The sequence below is a fragment of the Rhinoderma darwinii genome, chromosome 1 (assembly GCF_050947455.1).
Source record: "Rhinoderma darwinii isolate aRhiDar2 chromosome 1, aRhiDar2.hap1, whole genome shotgun sequence".
In the NCBI taxonomy this organism is placed as follows: Eukaryota; Metazoa; Chordata; class Amphibia; order Anura; family Rhinodermatidae; genus Rhinoderma; species Rhinoderma darwinii.
Genome location: NC_134687.1, coordinates 661,624,468 through 661,647,362, shown reverse-complemented (window position 1 = coordinate 661,647,362; position 22,895 = coordinate 661,624,468). Strand labels below are relative to the sequence as shown.

Below are 22,895 nucleotides of genomic sequence, written 5' to 3'. Positions count from 1 at the left end.
AGTATGATGCTAGGAGCCCGGCTCCCTGCACAGTGTTCGGTCCGGAACTTGCGGCCGAAATACGTCCGTCAATTACGGACGTAATGACCTTGTGTGAATCTAGCCTTACTCCTGAACTGTCTGCGTACTATGAGGGACGGTAAAAGTCTCTGAATCCCGTGAAAGGTCCGCTGTCTAATGCTCCGTGTTACACTCGGTAGCAGGAGTTAGTAGAGAGTGAAGCAGGGAATGTTCATGTACGGAGTAATAGTATTATCCTATGTATCTATAAGAATGTTACTCTATTGTATATGCCTGCGCTTGAGTTACTAATATTTGCATTCTATAGAAGCAAAATGTGTCGTGTAGTAGTAAGGTTTAGTCCGGTGATATTGCCTGTCTATTAACCCCTTCCCTCTTTGGCCACTTTTGACCTTCCTGACAGAGCCTCATTTTTCAAATCTGACATGTTTCACTTTATGTGGTAATAACTCTGGAATGCTTTTACCTATCCAAGTGATTCTGAGATTGTTTTCTCGTGACACATTGGACTTTATGTTACTGGCAAAATTTGCCCGATACATTCAGTATTTAATTGTGAAAATCACCAAAATTTAGCGAAAAATTGCAAAAATTTGCATTTTTCTCAATTTAAATGTATCTGCTTGTAAGACAGGCAGTTATACCACACAAAAATGTTGCTAACTAACATCCCCCATATGTCTACTTTAGATTGGCATCGTTTTTTGAACATCATTTTATTTTTCTAGGACGTTACAAGGCTTAGAACTTTAGCAGCAATTTCTCACATTTTCAAGAAAATTTCAAAATGCTATTTTTACAGGGGCCAGTTCAGTTGTGAAGTGGCTTTGAGGTCCTTAGATATTAGAAACCCCCAATAAGTCACCCCATTTTAAAAACTGCACCCCTCAAAGTATTCAAAACAGCATTTAGAAAGTTTCTTAACCCTTTAGACATTGCGCAGGAATTAAGGCAAAGTAGAGGTGAAATTTACAAAGTTCATTATTTTTTTCCATAAATTCATTTTGAATACATTTTTTTTGTACCACAGAATGTTTTACCCAAGAAATGCAACTCAATATTTATTGCCCAGATTCTGCAGTTTTAGGAAATATCCTACATGTGGCTCTAGTGTGCTACTGGACTGAAGCACCGGCCTCAGAAGCAAAGGAGCACCTGGTGGATTTTGGGTCTCCTTTTTATTAGAATATATTTTAGGCACCATGTCAGCTTTGAACAGGTCTTGTGGAACTAAAACAGTGGAAACCGCCCAAAAGTGACCCCATTTGGGAAACTACACCCCTCGAGGAATTTATCTAGGGGTGTAGCAAGCATTTTGACCCGCCAGTTCTTTTGCAAAAATTTTTGGAACTAGGCCATGAAAATGAAAATCTACATTTTTTCAAATAAAATGTAGGTTTAGCTAATTTTTTTTCATTTCCAAAAGAACTAAAGTAGAAAAAGCACCACAACATTTGTAGAGCAATTTCTCCCGAGTAAAACAATACCCCACATGTGGTAATAAACGGTTATTTGGACACACAGCAGGGCTTAGAATGGAAAGAGCGCCATTTGGCTCTTGGAGCTCAAATTTAGCAGGAATGGTTTGCGGACGCCATGTCGCATTTGCAAAGCCCCCCTAGGGGACAAAACAGTGGAAACCCCCAACAAGTGACCCCATTTTGGAAACTATACCCCTCGAGGAATTTATCTAGGGGTGTAGCAAGCATTTTGACCGGCCAGTTTTTTTGCAAAAATTTTTGGAACTAGGCCATGAAAATGAAAATCTACATTTTTTCAAATAAAATGTAGGTTTAGCTAATTTTTTTTCATTTCCACAAGGACGAAAGGAGAAAAAGCACCATAAAATTTGTAAAGAAATTTCTCCCAAGTAAAACAATACCCCACATGTAGTAATAAACAGCTGTTTGGAGACACGGCGAGGCTGAGAAGGGACAGAGCGCCATTTGGCTTTTGGAACTCAAATTTAGCAGGAATGGTTTGCGGAGGTCACGTCGCATTTGCAAAGCTCCTGAGGGGACAAAACAGTGGAAACCCCCAACAAGTGACCTCATTTTGGAAACTACACCCCATGAGGAAATTATCTAGGAGTACAGTGAGCAGTTTGACCCCACAGGTGTTTTACAGAACAAATTGGAAGTAGGTCGTAAAAATGAAAATCTACATTTTTTCAAATAAAATGTAGGTTTATTTCATTTTTTTTTCCATTTCCACAAGGACTGAAGGAGAAAAAGCACCATAAAATTAGTAAAGCAACTTCTCCCGAGTAAAACAATACCCCACATGTGGTCATAAACGGCTGTTTAAACACACGGTAGGGCTCAGAATGGAACTAGCACCATTTGGATTATGGATAGTGTCTGTGCGCCATGTCACATTTGCTGAGCCCCTGTAGTACTAGTACAGTGGAAACACCCCAAAATTGACTCCATTTGGGAAACTGCACTCCCTGAGGAATCATCTATGGGTATAGTGAAAATATTGATCCCAAAGGTTTTTTACTGAATTAATTAGAATTAAGCTATGAAAATGAAAAAAAAAATTTTCTCCCAACAAGATGTCGTTTTAGATCAACATTTTTCATTTTTACAAGGAATAGAGAAGAAAAAGCACCCCAACATTTGTAAAGTAATTTCTCCCGAGTACGGTAACACCCCATATGTGGTTATAATAAGCTGTTTACGTATATGGGAGAATTCAGAAGAAAAGGAGCGGTATTTATCTTTTGGAGCGTAGATTTTTCTGGAATGGTTTGCGGACGCCATGTTGCATTTGCAAAACCCCTGATGTACCAAACAAAAGTGACATCAGGGTATATGTAATATGTGAGGAGTACATCAGGATATATGTAATATGTGCGGAGTACATCAGGGTATATGTAATATGTGAGGAGTACATCAGGGTATATGTAATATGTGCGGAGTACATCAGGGTATATGTAATATGTGAGGAGTACATCAGGGTATATGTAATATGTGAGGAGTACATCATGGTATATGTAATATGTGAGGAGTACATCATGGTATATGTAATATGTGAGGAGTACATCAGGGTATATGTAATATGTGAGGAGTACATCAGGGTATATGTAATATGTGAGGAGTACATCAGGATATGTGTAATATGTGCGGAGTACATCAGGATATATGTTAGCTGTGAGGAGTACATCAGGGTATATGTAATATGTGAGGAGTACATCAGGGTATATGTAATATGTGTGCAGTACATCAGGGTATATGTAATATGTGCGGAGTATGTAATATGTGAGGAGTACATCAGGGTATATGTAATATGTGAGGAGTACATCAGGATATATGCAATATGTGAGGAGTACATCAGGATACATGTAATATGTGAGGAGTACATCAGGGTATATGTAATATGTGAGGAGTTCATCAGGATACATGTAATATGTGAGGAGTACATCAGGATACATGTAATATGTGAGGAGTACATCAGGGTATATGTAATATGTGAGGAGTACATCAGGATATATGTAATGTGTGAGGAGTACATCAGGGTATATGTAATATGTGAGGAGTACATCAGGATATATGTAATGTGTGAGGAGTACATCAGGATATATGTAATATGTGAGGAGTACATCAGGGTATATGTAATGTGTGAGGAGTACATCAGGGTATATGTAATATGTGAGGAGTACATCAGGATATATGTAATATGTGAGGAGTACATCAGGATATATGTAATATGTGAGGAGTACATCAGGGTATATGTAACATGTGAGGAGTACATCAGGATATATGTAACATGTGAGGAGTACATCAGGATATATGTAACATGTGAGGAGTACATCAGGGTATATGTAACATGTGAGGAGTACATCAGGGTATATGTAACATGTGAGGAGTACATCAGGATATATGTAATATGTGAGGAGTACATCAGGATATATGTAATATGTGAGGAGTACATCAGGGTATATGTAATATGTGAGGAGTACATCAGGGAACATGTAATATGTGAGGAGTACATCAGGATATATGTAACATGTGAGGAGTACATCAGGATATATGTAATATGTGAGGAGTACATCAGGGTATATGTAATATGTAATATGTGAGGAGTACATCAGGATATATGTAATATGTGAGGAGTACATCAGGATATATGTAATATGTGAGGAGTACATCAGGGTATATGTAATATGTGAGGAGTACATCAGGGTATATGTAATATGTGAGGAGTACATCAGGGTTTATGTAATATGTGAGGAGTACATCAGGGTTTATGTAATATGTGAGGAGTACATCAGGGTATATGTAATATGTGAGGAGTACATCAGGGTATATGTAATATGTGAGGAGAACATCAGGGTATATGTAATATGTGAGGAGTACATCAGGGTAAATGTAATCTCTGAGAAGTACATCAGGATATATGTAATACGTGAGGAGTACATCAGGGTATATGTAATCTGTGAGGAGTATATCAGGATATATGTAATATGTGAGGAGTACATCAGGGTATATGTAATATGTGAGGAGTACATCAGGGTATATGTAATATGTGAGGAGTACATCAGGGTAAATGTAATCTCTGAGAAGTACATCAGGATATATGTAATACGTGAGGAGTACATCAGGGTATATGTAATCTGTGAGGAGTACATCAGGGCATATGTAATATGTGAGGAGTACATCAGGGTATATGTAATATGTGAGGAGTACATCAGGGTATATGTAATATGTGAGGAGTACATCAGGTTATATGTAATATGTGAGGAGTACTGTGAAGGATGGGGTGGACAGAAGTTAATGTTTATAATAATTTTCTTTCTTTAATAAAATATAGACTATAGAGTTGTGTACATAATTGTGATGAAGCAATAGTAGGATTAGATAAGTATACGTGGCAAGATGGCCCCTGAACAGGGACTACGCACTAACAAAATAACAAGTCACTTCCTGGTATGAACGAACTATGAACTATGAAGACATATCTAAAGGACCAGATAAGGGTGAACCTATCCAAGGATGACACAAAGTAACAAGAGGCTTACAGTGATACGTGCTTTTATAAAAGTGTGATAACATGTACCCACCCCCAGGAGAAAGGGGATATAGAACAAATGTGTGTAATAAATAAGTCAGTGACGCCTGATGCTGAGTGAGGAGCTTTGTACCAGACTCTGTGTGGTGTGATTCCTTTCGTACGAACTCAGCGTATTATCCCTGCCGGTTGAGACTGATTAGTACCCGAACATTTTGGCGCTCGACGTGGGGCCACACTCGAGGGATAAGCCGTGTCCGTGATCGACGACCCCCAGACGCCTCAACTTCGAATCACCAGCCACGCTCCCAGGAAGTCTGATCAGCTTCAAATAAAACACGGTAAGGTTAAGTTCATGTTTATGAATATTGGCTCTTATCCGTGTGGGAGAGTGAGCAGGTGATAAGATACCGAGGTATTTGGAGTCGATCCCGGCCACACTCTCAGCGACAGAGAGTTAACCCGCTGTGTGGTTCCAAGAATCATAGTATAGATAGTCGCGTCTCGCCGGCATAGGTGACAAGTATAAGTGTAATAATTTAAATAGTCGCAGGGTATAGGTTGATACCATTAAGACGACATGTGTAAGTGTAATAATTTAATTAGTCGCAGGGTATAGGTTGATACCATTAAGACGACAGAGACAAATAGTCGCAGGGTATAGGTTGATACCATTAAGACGACAGAGACAGACAGTCAGTTATAATTGTGTTTAAAAAAAAATAATAATTATTTGTGTTTAAAAAAAAATAAAAAAAAATTAATTGTGTTTTGTGTTCAGAAACATCGAGAATAAGGTTTCATTCTCAGGACGGTGTTAAATATAGAACAGTATGTTTAATGTGTTTAAAAAAAAAAAAAAAAAAAAAGAGACAGGCAAGAAGAATGTTGAAAATAGGAAGAAAGTTATGCACATATGTGGCATATTTATAGATGGAAGAATGGGCTGCAGCTCTTAGGGAAAACAAGGGAAGATTAAGTGACGAAGGAAAGTTAGATGAAGCATTAGCTTGGCAAAGAACAGCCATAGCCATAACTAAAGACAAGTTTACTGAGCAAGAAATACGAGACAGAAAGGGTAAAATCATCAAATATGTGTATTACAAAGAACGTGTCCAGCCACCGCCCTATAATGGCGACGGTGGAATTCTAACTTCGTGGGAGTGTCCCAGTTGTGGTTAACAGAACCCGCCCCAAGCTGAATATTGTGTATCATGTCACTTTCCACGCCCCGATCCTCCCATATATGCCACGCCTTCGGCACCACTCCCCGCCCCAGGAGGCCATTTTGGTACACCTAAACCTGTTGTTCCGTTATATCCGGTACTCACACAAGAAGGTGGATTTTATAAGCCCCCTCCGTAGGATGTGGCCACGCCCGGCCCAACCAAATCAGTATGAAATAATCACCTTGTTAATTTTGTCATTTGTAGTGTTTTTTCTATTTACAGAAGTTCCAGTCTAGTTCACTGATGAAACAACACGTCATCATAATATAGAGATGGTGGCCGTCAGATTGTACTGTTAAACATTAACGTAGATAATTCCTGTACAATGGTGTGATAAATGATTGCAGATACGTATGTTGTTTTGCCGGCATTGAAAGTGTTAAGATGGTGAGAGAAGAAGTTGTGAGAAGCTGCGAGTTTGTGACCTCCCTCCCCCCTAAAGTGTGCTGTGTTTGGGAGGAGGAGGAGGGGGGCTGACTGGGTGCAGTCTGCAGGGCTGATGAGACAAAGGGATTTCAATATGCACTGCTGAGAGATATATATATCAGTAATGTCTACAAACCTAAATACATTTCTTCTCTTTTGCGCAAGCGCTGTTGGTTATAAAAGTTACGATATTTATGTGTTATGATGTGATCAGATTTCATGTGTTTTGATGTCAATTCAGATGTATTAAACTACAGATACTGTGAGACACGGGGTTTTGAAAATGTATGTGCCCCCACCGTTCCCTATTTTTATATACTGTTTATTGGTTTGCAGTAATTAATGTTATCAGAGATAATATTTTCTGTTTTATTGAATAACTAACTACAATTGTTTTGTTTTTGATTTCACACATGAGTTATGTCATTGTAAAGATAACATGTTTGTCAGGAAAAGTCATTTTTGTTTCAGGCTGTTGTACATTACAGGGGGTTAAATTAGTGTTATGTTGAGATGTAGTTTTGAACTCTGCTACATCACTCTCGCAGAGTCCACAAAGGGGGGAAGGGTGAAGAAACTGATCAGGTACAATTTTGGTTTATGTGTAAGAGACCATCCCCCTCCAGCAAAGTTACACAGGAGGCGAGGTGACATCACTCACACGAGTCTTTATGGATTTAGATGAGGGAGAAGGCAAAACAAAACTTGTCTGGACATTGTTAATTTGATGTAAAGTTTTTAGGAATGTTTTATTTTTATATTAATCAAGTATTTGCAGAACCTGATAAAAGTGAGATTCTCAAAGTATTCTGGATTATCAGCTGAATGAGGAGGAGTTGTGTTTGGTAGCGGCTTGTGACACCAATCCATGGAGTACCTCTACGCAAGCATATACTTTGTACTGTACTGAACAAAATGGACATGACACTGCAGTTCTCACACAAAGTCATGGACCACAGCAGCGCCCGGTAGCATATTATTCAGCTAGACTAGACCCTGTGGCCCGAGGTTCCCCATCATGTGTGAGAGCTATCATTGCTGTAAATTCAATGTTAAACAAGGCCTCAGATTTGGTCCTGGCATTTCCACCACATGATATATATATTACTGCTATTCTAACTCAAGTACAACCTAAGCATTTGTCCACTGCAAGACATTTGAGATTAACCTGTGCTCTTCTTCTTCCTGAGCAGGTTACTTTACACCGCTGTACTACATTGAACCCAGCTACCTTACTGCCTTTGGAGCAAGGGGGAGAAGACGTAGGTAAAGTATGGTCACAATTTTTGCCTGAAACTGATGAACATGATTGTATGGCCCTTATGGCCCAGGAAACAGTGGGGTTCGCACATGTAAAAGATACCCCACTCCAAAACCCAGACCTAATACTCTTTGTGGATGGTTCAAAGTATTGTGTAGAAGGATCTTTTCTTACAGGATATGCAGTAACCACCGAAGATGTAGTCCTAGAAGCGGCCTCCTTACCAGCTTCCCGCTCAGCACAAGAAGCGGAGCTTAAGGCCCTGGCAGCAGCATGCCAACATGCAGAAGGAAAGACAGCAAATATATACACTGACTCTCAATTAGCAGTAGTAAACATTAAAAGCTCACACTAAGGTGAGTTCACCAGAGACAAAAGGAAATGCTTTGGCAGACCAAGCCGCAAAAGCAAGCAGCACAGAAGCTACCCGTGTTAGCAGCCGTATGTCAGATAAAAGATCCAGAGGAAACAAGACCAGCTGTAAGCCCGGAACTACGGCAAAAACTTCAAGGACAAGCAACAAAAGAAGAAAAAGACAAGTGGACGGCCCAAGGAGCAACGCTACGAAAAGATGGCCTCTGGCAATGCCAGAATAAACTGTGCCTGCCTAAGACAATGTTCCCAATGATGGCCCAAATAACACATGGAGAGACACACCAGTCAAAAACGGCAATGATGGACTTGGTAAACAAGGTGTGGTATGCTCCAGGGTTTAGTGTGATGGCCAGCAGTTTTACACAAGGATGCATGATCTGTGCAACACATAATATTGGAAGAACTGTAAAAGTACCACAGAAGCACACACCCAGACCTATATATCCGTTCCAGAGACTGCAGATAGACTATATTCAACTACCCAAAGTTGGTACCTAGGAGTATGTGCTTGTTTGTATTGATCTCTTTTCAGGATGGCCAGAAGCTTTTCCAGTAACCAAAGCTACAGCCGTAGCCACAGCAAAGAAACTGATCAACGAGGTGGTGTGCAGATATGGAGTTCGAGAGATGATCAAGAGCGACAGAGGAACTTATTTTACGGGTGAAATCATGAACCATGTGTTGTCAGCTCTAGGCATAAGTCAAGCCCTACATACACCATACAATCCACAGAGCAGTGGGAAGGTTGAGAGACTAAATGGGACTCTCAAATTGAAAATCCAAAAAGCAATGGTAGAAAACGGGAAACCATGGACCGAGTGTCTACCATTAGCCTTGTTCTCAGTAAGATACACGCCCACAAAAAGAACAGGTCTCAGCCCATATGAGATCTTATTTGGGTCGGCTCCCAGATTAGGATGTTATTTTCCATAGGTGCTCCAAATGCAGTATGGTAGACTAACAGATTATGTATAAACGCTGAACAAACAATTGACCAAGGTGCATGCACAAGTCTTTGCTTCCATTCCAGGTCCTGATTCAGTTGAAGGGACGTATAAGCTAGAACCAGGAGATTGGGTCATTGTCAAAAGACACGTGAGGAAGAGCCTTGAGCCACGGTTTGATGGTCCTTTTCAAGTTTTGCTCGTTACAAGCACCTCAGTGAAGCTCGAAGGAAAGGCAAGCTGGATTCACGCCAGTCATTGTAAAAAGGTTCTTCAGCCAGAAGAATGAAGATCTTTGCGGTTGTTGCGGCGGTTGTTGCGTGTGCTCTTATACAAAAAGGCAGAACTGCTACTCCTGTACACGTAATCAGTACAGAATCACTGGAACAGTTCAGGACAGGGTGGGCGAATGCCACAGTGATAGAAAGCAGGGTAACTACACCTGTAAGGCCAATGCCCCGTGTTATACTACAAATGTGACTACAACCGAAGGGACTTGGAAAAAAGGGCCACATGGAGGGACTGTGTACCTTCACATAGACAAAACAGCCAACATTAGCATACAAGAAGAGACGCCGGGGCTGTGGTTTTGTTGTTATGAACCAGATTTACAGTATCGACAGAAATATACAACCAGTAAAAATAGAAACGAAATGATAAATAAGACTTATGAAAGATGCAACAAGGAGAGGCTCAACTCTACGATTGTAATAAAAGAAACTGATGGGATGATATTATGTATGAATAATAGCCAAATAAGAAATAGAAGATATTTTGTATTCTTGATAACAATTTTAAGAGATAGTTTTAAGCCACATATAACAGTACAAAGTCTGGAAAGAATCCCACACACTTGTAAGAGCGCTGTAACCCAACAGCAGAAAAAGAATGTACACTTCAATATTTCCTTCCCTGAATCCCCCAGCTGTCATAGACAAAAAAGAGAATGGTATGACCCGCTATTAGGAGGGGTAGGAACGGGATTAGGAGTATTGAATGGTATACAGTTAGAAACAGTTCGGCGGATAGAAGGGAACTGGAAGGGAGAATGCACCCTGGCGAAAGCGATCATGCCTTTTCATATACTCTCTGAGACCCAAGAGACCACCTCTCAAAATAGTCACATATTTACAAGGGAAAAAAGAGATCTGAAAGGAAGTTTTGACCCCCATGTGTATATAGATGCTATAGGAGTCCCAAGGGGGGTCCCAGATGAATTCAAGGCCCGGGATCAGGTAGCAGCTGGATTTGAATCATTAATCCCTATGATCACAGTTAACAAAAATGTAGATTGGATAAATTATATCTATTACAACCAGCAACGGTTTGTTAACTATACTAGGGACGCTTTACAAGGTCTAGCTGACCAGTTAGGACCCACATCTACTATGACTTTCCAGAACCGTATGGCCCTTGATATGATACTAGCAGAAAAAGGAGGCGTTTGTGCCATGATAGGTACTACCTGTTGTACTTTTATTCCAGATAACACAGGACCAAACGGCAAAGTAACCATGGCAATCAAACAGATTGTTTCTTTATCCGAGGAATTAAAACGAAATTCAGGTTTCACAGACCCATGGGATCAGTATTTCTCATGGTTAACCGGATGGCAGAAAATTCTGGCCCAAATTGGGATTGTAATCTTAATCTTTCTAGTGCTTTTCGCAGTTATTGCTTGTTGTGTATTACCATGTATAAAGAAATTAATGACTAAAACTATAACTGAAGTAACTCCCACTTTTATGTTTTCTTCAGAAATTGAAGGACTTTTACCAACTCCATCCATGAAAACAACCACCCTTTATCGAGACTATTGTTCTGAAGATGAATAGATAGTGTAGGGTGTGCACCGACTCTTTAAGTCCAGCTACAAAGGGGGGTCTCCTAATAGGGGAGGCTCGTCTCAAACTGGTGAAAAAATCCTTTTACTCCCCTTTCCCAGAGCACGGACACACTTAGGTTAAGAAATGAAGAAAATAATGATAAAAGGGGGGACTGTGAAGGATAGGGTGGACAGAAGTTAATGTTTATAATAATTTTCTTTCTTTAATAAAATATAGACTATAGAGTTGTGTACATAATTGTGATGAAGCAATAGTAGGATTAGATAAGTATACGTGGCAAGATGGCCCCTGAACAGGGACTACGCACTAACAAAATAACAAGTCACTTCCTGGTATGAACGAACTATGAACTATGAAGACATATCTAAAGGACCAGATAAGGGTGAACCTATCCAAGGATGACACAAAGTAACAAGAGGCTTACAGTGATACGTGCTTTTATAAAAGTGTGATAACATGTACCCACCCCCAGGAGAAAGGGGATATAGAACAAATGTGTGTAATAAATAAGTCAGTGACGCCTGATGCTGAGTGAGGAGCTTTGTACCAGACTCTGTGTGGTGTGATTCCTTTCGTACGAACTCAGCGTATTATCCCTGCCGGTTGAGACTGATTAGTACCCGAACAGTACATCAGGGTATATGTAATCTGTGAGGAGCACATCAGGATATATGTAATATGTGAGGAGTACATCAGGGTATATGTAATATGTGCGGAGTACATCAGGATATATGTAATATGTGAGGAGTACATCAGGATATATGTAATCTGTGAGGAGTACATCAGGGTATATGTAATATGTGAGGAGTACATCAGGATATATGTAATATGTGAGGAGTACATCATGGTATATGTAATATGTGAGGAGTACATCATGGTATATGTAATATGTGAGGAGTACATCAGGGTATATGTAATATGTGAGGAGTTCATCAGGATATATGTAATACGTGCGGAGTACATCAGGATATATGTAATATATGAGGAGTACATCAGGGTATATGTAATATGTGAGGAGTACATCAGGATATATGTAATATGTGAGGAGTACATCAGGATATGTGTAATATGTGCGGAGTACATCAGGTTATATGTAATATGTGCGGAGTACATCAGGATATATGTAATATGTGAGGAGTACATCAGGATATATGTAATATGTGAGGAGTACATCAGGGTATATGTAATATGTGAGGAGTACATCAGGGTATATGTAATATGTGAGGAGTACATCAGGATATGTGTAATATGTGCGGAGTACATCAGGATATATGTTAGCTGTGAGGAGTACATCAGGGTATATGTAATATGTGAGGAGTACATCAGGGTATATGTAATATGTGTGCAGTACATCAGGGTATATGTAATATGTGCGGAGTACATCAGGGTATATGTAATATGTGCGGAGTATGTAATATGTGAGGAGTACATCAGGGTATATGTAATATGTGAGGAGTACATCAGGATATATGCAATATGTGAGGAGTACATCAGGATACATGTAATATGTGAGGAGTACATCAGGGTATATGTAATATGTGAGGAGTTCATCAGGATACATGTAATATGTGAGGAGTACATCAGGGTACATGTAATATGTGAGGAGTACATCAGGGTATATGTAATATGTGAGGAGTACATCAGGATATATGTAATGTGTGAGGAGTACATCAGGGTATATGTAATATGTGAGGAGTACATCAGGATATATGTAATGTGTGAGGAGTACATCAGGATATATGTAATATGTGAGGAGTACATCAGGATACATGTAATATGTGAGGAGTACATCAGGATACATGTAATATGTGAGGAGTACATCAGGGTATATGTAATATGTGAGGAGTACATCAGGATATATGTAATGTGTGAGGAGTACATCAGGGTATATGTAATATGTGAGGAGTACATCAGGATATATGTAATGTGTGAGGAGTACATCAGGATATATGTAATATGTGAGGAGTACATCAGGGTATATGTAATGTGTGAGGAGTACATCAGGGTATATGTAATATGTGAGGAGTACATCAGGATATATGTAATATGTGAGGAGTACATCAGGATATATGTAATATGTGAAGAGTACATCAGGGTATATGTAACATGTGAGGAGTACATCAGGATATATGTAACATGTGAGGAGTACATCAGGATATATGTAACATGTGAGGAGTACATCAGGATATATGTAATATGTGAGGAGTACATCAGGGTATATGTAATATGTAATATGTGAGGAGTACATCAGGATATATGTAATATGTGAGGAGTACATCAGGATATATGTAATATGTGAGGAGTACATCAGGGTATATGTAATATGTGAGGAGTACATCAGGGTATATGTAATATGTGAGGAGTACATCAGGGTTTATGTAATATGTGAGGAGTACATCAGGGTTTATGTAATCTGTGAGGAGTACATCAGGATATATGTAATATGTGAGGAGTACATCAGGGTATATGTAATCTGTGAGGAGTACATCAGGGTATATGTGAGGAGTACATCAGGATATATGTAATATGTGAGGAGTACATCAGGGTATATGTAATCTGTGAGGAGTACATCAGGGTATATGTAATCTGTGAGGAGTACATCAGGGTATATGTAATATGTGAGGAGTACATCAGGGTATATGTAATATGTGAGGAGTACATCAGGGTATATGTAATATGTGAGGAGTACATCAGGATATATGTAATATGTGAGGAGTACATCAGGGTATATGTAATATGTGAGGAGTACATCAGGGTATATGTAATATGTGAGGAGTACATCAGGGTTTATGTAATATGTGAGGAGTACATCAGGGTATATGTAATCTGTGAGGTGTACATCAGGGTATATGTAATATGTGAGGAGTACATCAGGGTATATGTAATATGTGAGGAGTACATCAGGATATATGTAATCTGTGAGGAGTACATCAGGATATATGTAATATGTGAGGAGTACATCAGGGTATATGTAATATGTGAGGAGCACATCAGGATATATGTAATATGTGAGGAGCACATCAGGGTATATGTAATCTGTGAGGAGTACATCAGGGTATATGTAATATGTGAGGAGTACATCAGGGTATATGTAATATGTGAGGAGTACATCAGGATATATGTAATCTGTGAGGAGTACATCAGGATATATGTAATATGTGAGGAGTACATCAGGGTATATGTAATATGTGAGGGGTACATCAGGGTATATGTAATGTGTGAGGAGTACATCAGGGTATATGTAATGTGTGAGGAGTACATCAGGGTATATGTAATGTGTGAAGAGTACATCAGGGTATATGTAATCTGTGCGGAGTACATCAGGGTATATGTAATCTGTGCGGAGTACATCAGGGTATATGTAATATGTGAGGAGTACATCAGGGTATATGTAATATGTGAGGAGTACATCAGGATATATGTAATATGTGAGGAGTACATCAGGGTATATGTAATCTGTGAGGAGTACATCAGGGTATATGTTAGCTATGAGGAGTACATCAGGGTATATGTAATATGTGAGGAGTACATCAGGGTATATGTAATATGTGAGGAGTACATCAGGGTATATGTAATATGTGAGGAGTACATCAGGGTATATGTAATATGTGAGGAGTACATCAGGGTATATGTAATCTGTGAGGAGTACATCAGGGTATATGTAATCTGTGAGGAGTACATCAGGGTATATGTAAGCTGTGAGGAGTACATCAGGATATATGTAATATGTGAGGAGTACATCAGGGTATATGTAATATGTGAGGAGTACATCAGGGTATATGTAATATGTGAGGAGTACATCAGGGTATATGTAATATGTGAGGAGTACATCAGGGTATATGTAATCTGTGAGGAGTACATCAGTGTATATGTAATCTGTGAGGAGTACATCAGGATCTATGTAATATGTGAGGAGTACATCAGGGTATATGTAATATGTGAGGAGTACATCAGGGTATATGTAATCTGTGAGGAGTACATCAGGGTATATGTAATATGTGAGGAGTACATCAGGATATATGTAATCTGTGAGGAGTACATCAGTGTATATATAAGCTGTGAGGAGTACATCAGGGTATAATAAGAGGGTATAATAATGGGGTATATAATACAATTCTCCATAGATGTGGGTTACGCTATGATGAATCCGTTATGCACAGGCCGGTGTCGCACTGATAAATGGTGTCCTTCCTTATCCCCCTTTTGGTCCACACTCCGCACCTTTGTTGTTTGGGGTATTTTGCTGGGAAAGTGTTGTCCTGGTATAATACGGGCCCCCTCGCTTCCAGCAGATGTTTGGGCCCTTCTCTTCCTGGTTCCCAAATATTAGAGCCCTGATAATCTCCTCCTGATATAGAAGGAAAGTTCCCCTCGGACCGGCTCATCTGCATATTTTTTCATCCTCGACTAATGGGAGCCTTTTTATTAAAGGCATGGTGTTGCCCGAAAAACATGTTTTTTTTTTTTTAATTAAACATTTAGTGTGTGGGTGATTAAACATTGTTCACATTTTTTTTATTTTTTTCACGAGTCAGGAAATATTATAAATTATTTCTAATTTATAATACTACCCATTTTTGGTCACTAGATGGAGCTATTTCCCAAAATTGCAGCATTGCAACATTGGGTTAAAAGCTCTCGCTCTAGTGAGCTCTCAGCATCCCCCCCTCCTTTATCCTGGCTAGTGCCGGGATAAACGAGGGGTTTGAACGGTGTAACCTCCTACACTGTGTGTCGCCATTTTTTGAGCTAACACACAGCGTAGTAGGTTTACATACAGTAGTAAACGTACACAAACACGAACATACATAGAAATCATTTACCTGCTCCTGCCGCCGCCGCTCCCTCCGGCCCGTCCGCTCCGTTTGCTGCCGCTGTTCCATGTGCACAAGTCCGGAAGCCGCGACGGGAAGTAGTAATATTACTGTCCGGCCGCGACTTCCGGTCCACAGGAAAATGGCGCCGGACGGCGCCAATTTCGAATAGGACTGTGTGGGAGCGGCGCATGCGCAGTTCCCACACAGACGCCGTACACGGCAGTCAATGGGACGGGAGCCGTTCACAGTCCCTATGGGACTGTGGCTGCCGTATTCCATGTCTGTGTGTGTCGTTAATCGACACACACAGAAATGGAACAAAAAATGGCAGCCCCCATAGGGAAGAAAAAGTGTAAAAATAAGAAACAGTAAAACACAAACACACAAATGAATATAAACGTTTTTATTAAAGCACTAACATCTTTAACATATAAAAAAATTATTTGCGACGACACTATTCCTTTAACACCATTTTGGGCACTTGCAACTTTTTAGACACTTTTTATTCTATTTGTTTTCCCGGTTCTGTATAAATCTCGTTACCTTTATCCTGCCGGTTATTTTATTGTTTCGTGATTGAGCAGAGTAAAGGGTTATTTTTGTGGGCGAGCTGTAGTTTTTATTGGTACGACTTTTTGATCACTTTTCATTACATTATTTTTTAGCGCTAAAGTGACCAAAAAATAGCGATTCTGCCGGTTTCATTGTTTTGTTTTTACAGTGTTCACCGTGCGATTTAAATAACGTTATATTGTAATTCTGCGCCTGCGCGTTCGGCATGATGTTGGTGGTGGACTTCCGTCTAATGGCGCGCCGGGAGTCGCATGACCATACGTCACGGATGACATGGGCGACGGTGATTGGCCGTTTTCGAGGCTTTGCCTCAGCCCCAGGGGAGGAGTATTAATTCTATAAACACTGAGTCCTGAGTGAAGCGCGCCGCTGACACCCATGCGAGCACGCTTCCGTGTGTGTAACAGAATATCTCTTACAGTTCTACATCACTGGCGCTTCAGCCAGGCTGATAAAAGTACAGACCCCTGATGAAATAATACATAGAAACGCGTAGGTCAGGTGAGAGAGGGATTATAGCGCAGGTGACAGTGGCAGCACTGGGGTACTGAGGAGCGGTAACTGAGGGCTCTGGTGTGTTGCAGGGTCCCATCCACTGATACACCAATGTTTAACCGCTGATCCCACATTTTCAAGCACTCAATTAGAGGAGGGGTCACAAACGAACCAGTAATTGCAGTATACATAGAATACGTTTTTTACCAAGCACGGGGGGGCTCTTGTCACGGTGGTGATTGTGCCCCTGTTTTTAGAGAGTTATCTAATAAAAATGATACATTTTACTCATTAATCACTTCAGTGAACTCTTATATTGTAATTCAGACTTTTAATGATGCGGTGATAGTAATTAGGTTTATTTTTTTACAATACTTTAAAAGGAAAAGTGGGAAAAGTTTGTTTTGTATTTTCTGTACACCACTAAATAATGTTTTTAACTATTTGTAACACTTTTTATTAGTCCCTGCACGGGATTTGGACCAGCGATCGTCAGACATACTAATGTATTGAATTATTGTCATTTTTACAGGCTCCTGGTGCCCCCCAAAATCTGACACTAAGCCTAGTGCATGACCGGATTCATAGAACACCTTGTAGAGAACTTCTATGTGCAGTCACAGCTCCCTCAGCTCCGGCACTATGTATAACACATTGTCTGACGTTTTACTGTAATGTAGAACTAAGGAGGAACCCCACCTTACCAAACCTCCCAATTCACTTTCTAATATCATTATTACTGACCTCTGGTAACACCTCCTGGAATTTCCTCCTCCACTTCACTCTTACACGGTTGATCGCCCCTCACCCGCTCTTCTTCATCCTCCGCTTTAATATTAGTCAGATCTTCCCCCTGATTTCACATATGTAACAATTCAGTACAATACAGCGGAGAGTGCGAAGAATCTAACAGATCAACATAAGAAACCACCAAAATCTATGACCCCATCTATGACCGCAGGACCATAAAGCTCCACACCCCCCTATATAAATGTGGTATAGGGCTCAGCTTCATCTACCTGATGATTCTCTGCGACATTGTGATTTTCCTCTGGACAGTCCTGGGAATACAGAGGACTGGGACATCTCTCTGGTGGATTTCTCCTACTGGATCCATCTGTAGAAAACACACAGTGACGGAATAGATTATTTACATGGGATGATGAGATGATGGGAGTGGTATCTAGGTGACCCTCAATACGGGTTTGTCTTTACAACTAATGAACATCCCCCCCCCTCCTTACACTGATCAGCCATTACATCCGTCTCCTCTTCTGCTTCATCTTTAACCTCAACCTTAATATCCATCAGATTTTCACTCTAAACAAACAAGAAAAGAAAAAACATAGTATGAACTTCGGGTTAATTACTTTATGGTCATATTTTGATGAGACTTCGGCACCATCTACCCAGTGGCAGATTATCATTAGGGTTTGTTCAGCAGCCTGGGGCCCAAGGCTTCCAGGGGGCCCATGGCCGCCCGAACCGCACATGACCCCTCATACCTGGTCGCATCGCTGGCACCGGAGGGGGACCGGTTCTAGCAACAGCCACCAAGGGGCATAGCTAGGGGGGCAGGCGGAGCATGTGCCCCAGGCGCAATTAGGTGGTAAGAGGGGGGAAGCTCCGCAGAGCAGATGATCCGATAAGTCACGTCAGGCAGAGCGGAGAGTGGTAGGCCCACGGCTTCAGTGTGTGGTAATATCTACCGGGAGCAGCGTGTGTGGTAATATCTACAGGGAGCAGCGTGTGGTAATATATACAGGGAGCAGTGTGTGTGGTAATATCTACAGGGAGCAGCGTGTGTGGTAATATCTACAGTGAGCAGTGTGTGGTAATATATACAGGGGGCAGTGTGTGTGGTAATATATACAGGGGGCAGTGTGTGTGGTAATATATACAGGGAGCAGCGTGTGTGGTAATATCTACAGGGGGCAGTGTGTGTGGTAATATCTACAGGGAGCAGTGTGTGTGGTAATATCTACAGGGAGCAGTGTGTGTGGTAATATCTACCGGGAGCAGCGTGTGTGGTAATATCTACAGGGAGCAGCGTGTGGTAATATCTACAGGGAGCAGCGTGTGTGGTAATATCTACAGTGAGCAGTGTGTGGTAATATATACAGGGGGCAGTGTGTGTGGTAATATATACAGGGAGCAGTGTGTGTGGTAATATATACAGGGAGCAGCGTGTGTGGTAATATCTACAGGGAGCAGCGTGTGTGGTAATATCTACAGTGAGCAGTGTGTGTGTGGTAATATCTACAGGGAGCAGTGTGTGGTAATATCTACAGGGAGCAGTGTGTGTGGTAATATCTACAGGGAGCAGCGTGTGTGGTAATATCTACAGGGAGCAGCGTGTGTGGTAATATCTACAGGGAGCAGCGTGTGTGGTAATATATACAGGGAGCAGCGTGTGTGGTAATATCTACAGGGGGCAGCGTGTGTGGGATTATCTACAGGGAGCAGTGTGTGTGGTAATATCTACAGGGAGCAGTGTGTGTGGTAATATCTACAGGGGGCTGTGTGTGGCGTTATCTACAGGGAGCAGTGTGTGTGGTAATATCTACAGGGAGCAGTGTGTGGCACTATCTACAGGGAGCAGTGTGTGGCACTATGTACAGGGGGCTGTGTGTGGCACTATGTACAGGGGGCTGTGTGTGGAACTATGTACAGGGGGCACTGTGTATGTGGTGCTTTACCTTACAGTGTTTGGTGCTATTATATTTAGGGGCGCAGTGTATGGTGCTATTATATTTAGGGGTGCAGTATATGGTGCTATTATATTTAGGTGCGCAGTGTATGGTGCCATTATATTTAGGGGCACAGTGTGTGGTATTATATTCAGGGGCACAGTGTGTGGTGCCATTATATTTAGAGGCACAGTGTTTGGTGCCATCATATTTAGGGGAATAATGTGTGGTACCATGATAATTTTATCTTCGTTTATAGGTGTGGAAACGTTGGAAAAGTGAGAAGCTGAAGACATCTGAGTGGAAAATTCTTCAGAAATGGGTCATGGCCTGGATACGATGGAGAAGAAAAGAGGAAAAAAAAACTACTAGAGTCTGAGAAGACGTCACCTGTGAGTCACTAGATTTACAGAGAATCTGTCACCTCTGCTGACATGTTTATTATAGGAAATCCATGTATTTCGCATAATGTCTTTGTGCAGTCCAGGACTGATAGACAAATGTGTGTTACCATTCGCCTTGTCAGGAGGATGTGTCCCTGCAGAGTGTGATACTGTCAGCGATGGTTGGAGATTGTCAGCATGTAGGGACACAACCCTGTGACAAGGGGAATTGTAACACCCAATTGTCAATGATTGCACAAAAAGGTAGTGTTAACAATAGTTACGGTGCAGCAGTGGAGAAGGGGGCCCAAGTTTGGGTAACAGCCCAGGGCCTATGGTCTACTTAATCCGCCACTGCATCTACCTCATGATTCTCTGGCACATTGTGATTTTCCCCTGGACAGTCCTGGGAATACAGAGGACTGGGACATCTCTCTGGTGGATTTCTTCTACTGGATCCATCTGTAGGAAACACACAGTGACTGATATATAGACAGATATACAGTAGTCATGTATTCAGACACTTCATTAGGCCCACGGCGGCCATAGAACACCCTGCGATCTTACACAGGGTGCCGGTGGGGTGAGAGAGGGAGCTCCCTCCCTCTCTCCAAAACCACTCAGATGCGGCGCTCGCTATGGATACCAAAGAAACGCAACCCAATATTTATTCCTCCGATTCCGCATTTTATAGAAATATCGCACATGTGGCGCATGTGTCCTATTTAGTGAAACACGGGCCCCAGAAATGAAGGAGCACCTTGTGGATTCTGGGGTCTCCTTTTCATTAGGGTGTTTTCTAGGCACCACTATAGGTTTGAGGAGGCCTTAAAGGGGTTTTCCAGACCCTAAAAATTGATGATAGGCCACCAATAGCTGAATGGTCGGGGTCCGACTCCTGGTACCCCCAATGTTCAGCTGTTTTGAAGGAGGTGCAGTGCTTGTGTGGTTTTTTTGGGGGGGGGGGGGGGGGAATAGAAAAAAAACCCAGAAATTCCGCCATCGTTCTATGCATTATAAACTTACGCCTTTATGCCGTTTTTTTATGTGTTACGACTTTTGCAGAATAAAATCCCTTTTGAACGAAATCATTTGTTTTTGCATCGTCGCTTTCCAAGAGCCAGAACTTTTTTATTTTTCCATCAATGTAGTGATATGAGGGCTTGTTATTTGCCGGACGAGACGTAGTTTTTATTGGTACTTTTTTGGGGTACATGGGTCTTCTTGATTAACTTTTATTATTACTTTTTTGGGAGCCAATGGAAAAAAAACAACAATTCCGCCATTATTTTACGGCATTCACCCTGCGGTTTAAATTACATGTTAACTTTATTGTGAGGATCATTACGGTCGCGGCGATACCATATTTGTGTACGTTTATTTATTTTTTACACTTTTACTAAATAAAAACACTTTTTAATGGAAAAAATGTTTCCAATATAGTCATTTTCATTAATAATATTTATTTCACAGTAATTAGTTAGTTTTTTCTCCCACTAGGGGACTTCACTGTGCGATCTTCTGATCGCAGATATAGTGCTTTGGTATACTTAGTATACCGGAGTATTTCTGCTTCTGGCACGGCCTAATAGGCATACAGCCAGGGCAGGCCTGGGGGCTTTGTTAGGACCCCGGCTTCCATGGTACCTCATCGTGGGCCCGCGATCACGTTTGCGGGCCGCCCATGGGTGACAGAGGGAGCTCCCTCCCTTCGTAAACTACAATTGATGATGCGATCACCATTGACTGCAGCATTTATGGGGTACCCGCTCCAGCCTGCACGGGACGACCGTGCAGAACTTAGACTGGGCTGCCATGAAAAGGCATTTTGGTGGTCACAAAGGGGTTAAACTTGAAATCGTTTTTCTTTTTTTCGTCTTAGGCCTCATTCACACTACAGGGTTTCCCGGCCGGGTGCCGGCCGTTCATAAATCGGCCGGCACCCGGCTGCATTAGGAATAATAGACCCCTAATGGGGCTATTCACACGACCGATTTTTTGACGGCCGGGAAAACCGGCCGTCAAAAAATAGGACATGCTCTATTTTCGGCCGGGTACCCGGCCGCCCGGCTCCCATAGAAGTCTATGGGGCCGGGTAATACACGGCCATCACCGGAATGTGTCCCGAGTGATGGCTGGGTTTTCCGTGGCTTGCGCTCTATCCCCTCCTCCTCAGAGCGCATGTGAGGAGGAGTTTATGCCATTCGGACGAATGGCTACGCTGTACACTGTGTGGCAGGGCCGGGGTGTACAGCAGGTGGAGGGAGCGCTGCGCTGGCTCCCTTCCCCTGCTTGTTTTAAAAGCGCCCTGGCTCGTCGACACCTTCCATGGCGCTGCTAGCAGCTGCTGCGGCTGCTACTGCTGTAGCGACGCCACTATAGCAGAGCAGGGAGGTATCTCCCCGCTCTATGTGCTAGCTCCATTTTAGCTCCCTGAAGGAGCGGAATCCCCGTGTGTTCGGGGATTCCGCTCCTGGACAGAGCGCTTGATGTCTCTGTCCATATCTGGGCAGTGACATCAGGGGAAACTCCAGAAGCGGAATCGCCGAACACATGGGGATTCCCCTTCAGGAGTGGCCGCTGATGTCACTGTCCAGACCTGCACGGATGCAAAACTAATGCAAACCGGCCGGGAAAAATGGCCGATTTTACCGGCCGATACTCGGACTCGGGCGGGACCCGGTCGTGTGAATCCCGCCTTACTAGGGGACTTGAAGATCCAACGTTGTGGTCACTGGTATAATACTTATGTGTTGCAGGGTATTAGACCCGTCAGCTTTACACTGACAGACTGACTATTAGACTCTCCCTCTGGTAGGAC

The 22,895-nt window shown here is 41.8% G+C and overlaps 1 long non-coding RNA gene across 1 annotated transcript in view; it reads right to left on the bottom strand.

The window, feature by feature from the left end:
- The window catches only part of LOC142664520 (uncharacterized), a 34,417-nt gene extending 16,305 nt beyond the window's left edge, over positions 1 to 18,112 (bottom strand). The window contains exons 1-2 of the long non-coding RNA XR_012851302.1: positions 18,021 to 18,112; positions 17,746 to 17,854 (exon numbers count right to left, since the gene is read on the bottom strand). This is a non-coding gene — a long non-coding RNA (uncharacterized LOC142664520). The remainder of the gene's footprint in view (positions 1 to 17,745; positions 17,855 to 18,020) is intronic.
- Positions 18,113 to 22,895: the final 4,783 nt, after the last annotated feature.